Source organism: Echinops telfairi, unplaced genomic scaffold, assembly GCF_000313985.2.
Source record: "Echinops telfairi isolate 266 unplaced genomic scaffold, ASM31398v2 ScPeMD7_7407;HRSCAF=8445, whole genome shotgun sequence".
Taxonomy (NCBI): Eukaryota; Metazoa; Chordata; class Mammalia; order Afrosoricida; family Tenrecidae; genus Echinops; species Echinops telfairi.
The window spans coordinates 8,306,767-8,312,512 of record NW_022111307.1 but is presented as its reverse complement, the minus strand read 5'-3'; the positions used below and the strand labels follow the sequence as shown (position 1 = coordinate 8,312,512).

Sequence of the window (5,746 nt, the reverse complement as noted above, 5' to 3'; positions counted from 1 at the left end):
ATCAAGGGTTCATGAGGGAGGGAGGGTGAGGGAGGGAAAAAAATGAGGAGCTGATACCAAGGGCTCAAGTAGAAAGAAAATGCTTTGAGAATGATGATAGCAACATATGTATAAATGTGATTGACACATACTTCTGGCAGGGGAGATACCATGATCACGAAGGTGGTTTTCCCAGGGCGAGGCTTATCCATTGCACTCCGGATATGCTGACCCTGGCGATTTCCCCAAATATGGGAAACTCGACTGCATAATTTGTGGTAGTGGGGGGCTGCGTTTGCACTCTCCCCTTAAAAAAAATGTGCTTGACACGATGGATGGATGGGTGGATGGATGGATGGATGGATGGATGGATGGATGGATGGTGATAAGAGCTGTATGAGCCCCTAATAAAATGATTTTTTTAATTGATAGAATAACCAGACAGAAAACAGCAAAAATATAATTATTGGTCTCTTCTCATCCAGAGCAAAGTTAAGTAAAAAAAATCAAAGACAGGAGGAACTAATTAGTCTTAAAGACTAATGACCACTTGAGCCCCAGCATCAATGACCCCGAGACCCAGAGAAACAGATAGTGCCCACCAACCACTTCTGGCCACTCTGAAATGGATCACAACACAAGATACTGCACAGAGTGGGAGAAAAATATGAAACAAAACTCAAAATTACAAGATCGGGTTGATTGGTCAAATATAGACTGGTGGAAGGAAGCCCAAGTCTCTGACCCTTAAACTCTTCAATCCTGGAACTGAAATCACCCCATGACTCCTCTTTCAATCAAAGTGAACACTAACACCAGCGAGGTACACACTCATTACAACCATCAGCCACACAAAATCACAAGGACATTTCCCAGGTATACAGCTCAGAAGACAGGAAAGGACAGAAAAAAGAGGACAAGTGGAAAAATGAAACATGGGGAAGAAGTGGGATCAGGGATAGTACATTGTGATTGCGATCGATCACATGAAATAAAATACATATAAATCATTGAATGGAAAATCAATTTGCTTTGCAAACTTTCCCTCAATTTATAATTTTAAAAACAATTTAGGGGGAAAAATCAGTGAAAACACAGAATTCCACAACACCATCCAGTAGCAGGGTCTAATAAACATTCATAGACCATTCCACCCCCCCACCCGCAACAGAAGACCCATTCTTCACAAGTGTAAGGAGCACGTACCAAGACAGAGGACTGTATCAGGGATAGTTTTTAATACCTCAATACAGTTTTAAAATGGAAATAAGGTAGAATGCATTTTCTGACTATAATCAAGTCAAAGTAGAAGTCAAGCGCAGAAAGATAACAGGATCATCTCCAAATACTTGGAAACTTAACATCACATCTCTAAAATCCACGCATCCAAGAGGAAGTCTTAAGATAAATTTTTGAAACAATAATAATTTGAATAAAAATTAAAGACAACACATTAAAACTCATGAAGCATAGCTAAAGCTGTGCTAAGAGGAAAATTTATAGCATTAAAATGCATACATTCGAATCAACTCCCTTTTTTCCTGTCCTGACTCCTTCTAGACTGGTTTCCAGGCACAGTGGCTTGCAGGTCCTCCAGGGAACCAGAGCGGATGCTGGAGGGAAAGACACAGGCTGCAGACGGTCCTCACTCTGAATATGGTCTCACAGACAATGTGGAGAGGAGAGTGGAAAATGAGAAGATAACTGCAGAGACGTCATCCAAACAAAGGTGGACCTCCAGTCTTTGCCAGCCGTGCCTACCTGGATCAGACAGTGGTGCCTGTCTTACTGCAGGGACTTGCTGTGCTCGAAGAGGAGAGACCACCAAACCCCCACTGAATTTCTATTATCATAGCATTTAAAAAACAAGGCACACTTTGAAGATTGAAATTGACTTATTGGGAAGAACAGAAAAATTGGTTGCTACTAAAAATTTACATGGTTAAGAGGCAATTTTGGTTGCCCCCACGCCTTTTATTTTTTTAAATAGAAAACCCTTCCAGATCAGACCACTTAAATCCGGAATTGCAGAAGAGAACATATTTCCCCTGTTTTGATTGAATCATAACACTTATTTAATGAACATATTTTGTGCAATCTTTTCATGGATTGTCTTTAACTTTTGATTTTAAAATCACCAAAATAAATAGTTAAAATGTCCCCCCAAAATGCATACATTCATTCAAGTCAATACATACCCATAGTGACCCTAACGAACTACCCCATGGGTTTCTGAAACTGGCTCATTTTGCTTATCTCTTTTTAAAATTTGGTTCTTGAGATATGAGTTCACATTATTGACTAGAGGTTTGTATGCATTAGGAAAGTAGAAAAAACTCATCAATCATCTGAGCTCCTATCTCAAGAACATAGAAAAAGATAAGCAAAATAAGCCCAAATGAAACAGAAGGAAGGAAATAATAGAGTTAAAAACAGAAATAAATGAAATTTACAACCAAAAAAAAATAAAAAAGATCAATAACACTGACAAATCTCTAACAAGAATGACAAAGGAAAAACAGAGGATAGAAATCATCGATATGAAGACCAAAACAGAATACCCCTAAAGACCATGGAGATGTTAAGAGAGAATATTATAAAGATATTCACACAGAGAAATATAATAACTACATGAAATTACTTGATTCCTTAAAAAACACTCAAAGTACGTGTAAAGGTGAAACTGAGGTACAGGGAGGAAGACAGGAAAAGGGAGAGCAGAAACAGAAATAGCTTTATTAGGTGGGGAAGCTCCCCCTCTGGGTTCCATGACCTAGGCCAACAGGTCAGGGATGTTGTGCTCAGCAGCTGGGGTGCGGGTTTTTAAAGGGGTGGTGAGGAATGTATGGCAATTATGGCAATTAGCATATGAGGTCTGGAAACTGAGAATTGCTTGTCAACTCCTTGTGGCTTTCTTCGAGCCCGGAACATCTGGTTTCACTGGTTAGCTTATCTGGCGCCATCTGCAGCTGACCTTTGGGATGTGCAGGGAAGCACGTGCAGCACCCGGACCTGCTTCAGCTTAGTCCAAACAGGGCTACCTAGTTCAGACCTGGTCCAAACATTCCAAACTTCTTAATAATGGTAATGGGCAAAAGTCTGTCTTAACTACTTTCTGCTGAGATAGGGCGAAGAAGGGAGTGATTAAGAGTTGGAAGGTTCAGGCCATTCGGTGGGCAGCAGACTGTAAGAGTGGAGAAGAAGCTAATTGAAGGTCAGGTTGGAGATATTTTTCATTCGTTCCTGCAAAAATTTAAACACACACGGAGCTAAAAGTAATAGTACACAGATTATTATCAGAGGTTTTACAAGGTGCATGAGTGTAAGTGGGGTTAACAGTCTGTAAAGTTCATGCAGGTGACGGTAATTGTCTATGTAGAAAATTCCAAGCAATGTATAAACAAAAACCCTAGGAATAATAGTTGAGTTCAACAAGTCATAGGATACAAGACAAACACAAAACTCAATTGTATTTCCACTAACAATAAACACATGAGCACTGAAATTAAAAATATAGTATCATTACAGTTGTTAAAAAACATAGAAAGACTTAGCTATCCAAGTTTTACTTAGGTAGAATGAACAAAACGTACAGGTCTTGTATGCTAAAATTACACACTGACAAAGAAATCAAAGGATAGCTAAGTAAATAGAGGAACATATGGTATTTTTTTCAGATTTTGATTTTTTATTTTATTTTGGAGGGACATATTATGCTCATGGATTGGAAACATAACATAGAAAACATGTTGATTCTCTCAAAATTAATATGGAGGCTTAATAAAGTTCCTATCCAAATCCCAGCAAGAATTTTTTTAAAATACTTTTATTGGGGGCTCTTACACCTCTTATCACAATCCATACATTCATCCAGTGTGTCAAGCACATTTGTACATATGCTGCCATCATCATTTTCAAAGCATTCTCTTCCCATTTGAGCTACTGATATCAGTTCCCCATTTCTTCCCCCTCCCTCCCCCACCCTCCCTCACAAACCCTTGATAAGTTATAGATTATTATTTTCAAATTTTACATCATCCTCATGATCAACCCCCCCTTCCCCGCCCCCTCCTAGTATCTTTATTCTCATTGTTGGCCCTGAGAGGTTTATCTATCCTGGATTCCCTGTGTTGCGGGCTCTTATCTCTAGCAGTGTGCATGCTCTGGTCTAATCCAATTTGTAAGGTAGAAATGCTAGTGGGGTGAAGGAAGCACCAAAGAACTAGAGGAAAGTTGTGTGTTTCATCGGTGCTATACTGCACCCTGACTGTCTCATCTCTTCCCTGTGACCCCTCTGTGAGGGGATGTCCAGTTGTCTACAGATGGTGTGCTTCTTCCAGGTGAACTTTGTTGCTTTTCAGCTAGATGGCCGCTTGTTTATCTTCAAGCCTTTAAGACCACAGATGCTATATCTTTTGATAGCCAGGCACCATCAGCTTTCTTCACCGAAGGTAGTTAGTTTATAGTGCCAACCTGGCCGATAAACACATGTGGGGTTAATTGAAGGGCAGAGAGATAAATGGCTCGGGAAGCCTCACCTTTCTACTTCTCGGGTCTCTTGCTTTCTGATGGTCAGACCAGGGTGCAGCTGCCTTAGCCAGTTCCCTGCTTCAGCTGGCAAGGCTCACTTCCTGCAAGACATCCCTGAGGAGAAGCCCCACGGTAGGAAAGCCACCACTTTGGTAAGTTAGAAATTAAGTCCAAGTACATGATCCTGCCTTAAATATCATTTCCATAGATTCTTCCCTAACAGCTAGGCTGCCTTAAAGCGAGCACATGGTTGATTCTGTCTCCCTACAGAAGCAGACATTCATGTTATCTCCTCCCGCCATCTCCCCTCGTGCCTTCCCCCAATGCAGGTATTAGGTTTCCTCACCTGTTAGCTCAGAGAATTTACTGTGGTTACCACCCACCTTGTGACTTATGTAACTACTGAATATGCATTATCTTATAGCAATCTACAAATATCGCAAGACAGGAATATATTTAATGCAGAATAGTGTAGTTGGACTTTATCTCTAACTTACCAAAATGCTGGTTTACCTACCGTGGAATACTAGCTTTCCAGATTCCCTCTGTTTTAAGTTAGGGAATATAGTGCTAGTCATATTTCGCTCAGTGTTAGTTTCCCACATTGTCCTTACACAATATTTGTCCTTCGGGGATTGACTGTTCTCTAAAGAGGTCTTGTGCAGCAGATTTACCAATGTAGTCGAAGGATTCTCGGGACAAAATGCTGGATGACGCTGAAAGCACCAAAAGAATATGGAAGGACTACCCAGAGCCCCTATCAACATTTAGAACTGTTTCAAGACGTAGCATATGATCAAGAACCAATAGCATTGGAGGAATAAATAAATCTATAAGCTGCACTGAAATTTTTAGTGCAAACAAGGTCTCCAGAAATGGATTGGATCCGAATCGAAATGTTTCCAAAAACTGATGCAGCGCTGGAAGCACTCACTCATCCCCGCCAAGAAATTTGGAAGAGGGCTACCTGGCCAACTGCGGGGAAGAGATCCATCTCTGTGCCCATCCGCTCGATGGCAGAGAGTTGGGTTTTATGGCGGGCAAGAAAGCAGCCCCTAGTGGGGCTGTGGATGAAGCCTCGGCTGCTAATTTCACAGCGGGCCCTTCAAACGCCTCAGCCCACAGAGGAAAACCAGGTTGTTCTGATCCGATAAAAAGTTTAACAGGATGGAGGCGTACAATTGTGAACAGGCTGCGGAGCGGGGTGCCTGACTATCCCGGATGGACTCGACTGCTG

At 41.2% G+C, this 5,746-nt stretch overlaps 1 non-coding gene and 1 pseudogene across 1 annotated transcript; both read left to right on the top strand.

The window, feature by feature from the left end:
• LOC101647473 overlaps positions 1-1,867 on the top strand; it is a 6,354-nt pseudogene extending 4,487 nt beyond the window's left edge.
• On the top strand, positions 128-289 carry LOC115871838. The gene has a single exon (XR_004047505.1). It is a non-coding gene; the product is annotated as a U1 spliceosomal RNA (small nuclear RNA).
• Positions 1,868-5,746: the final 3,879 nt, after the last annotated feature.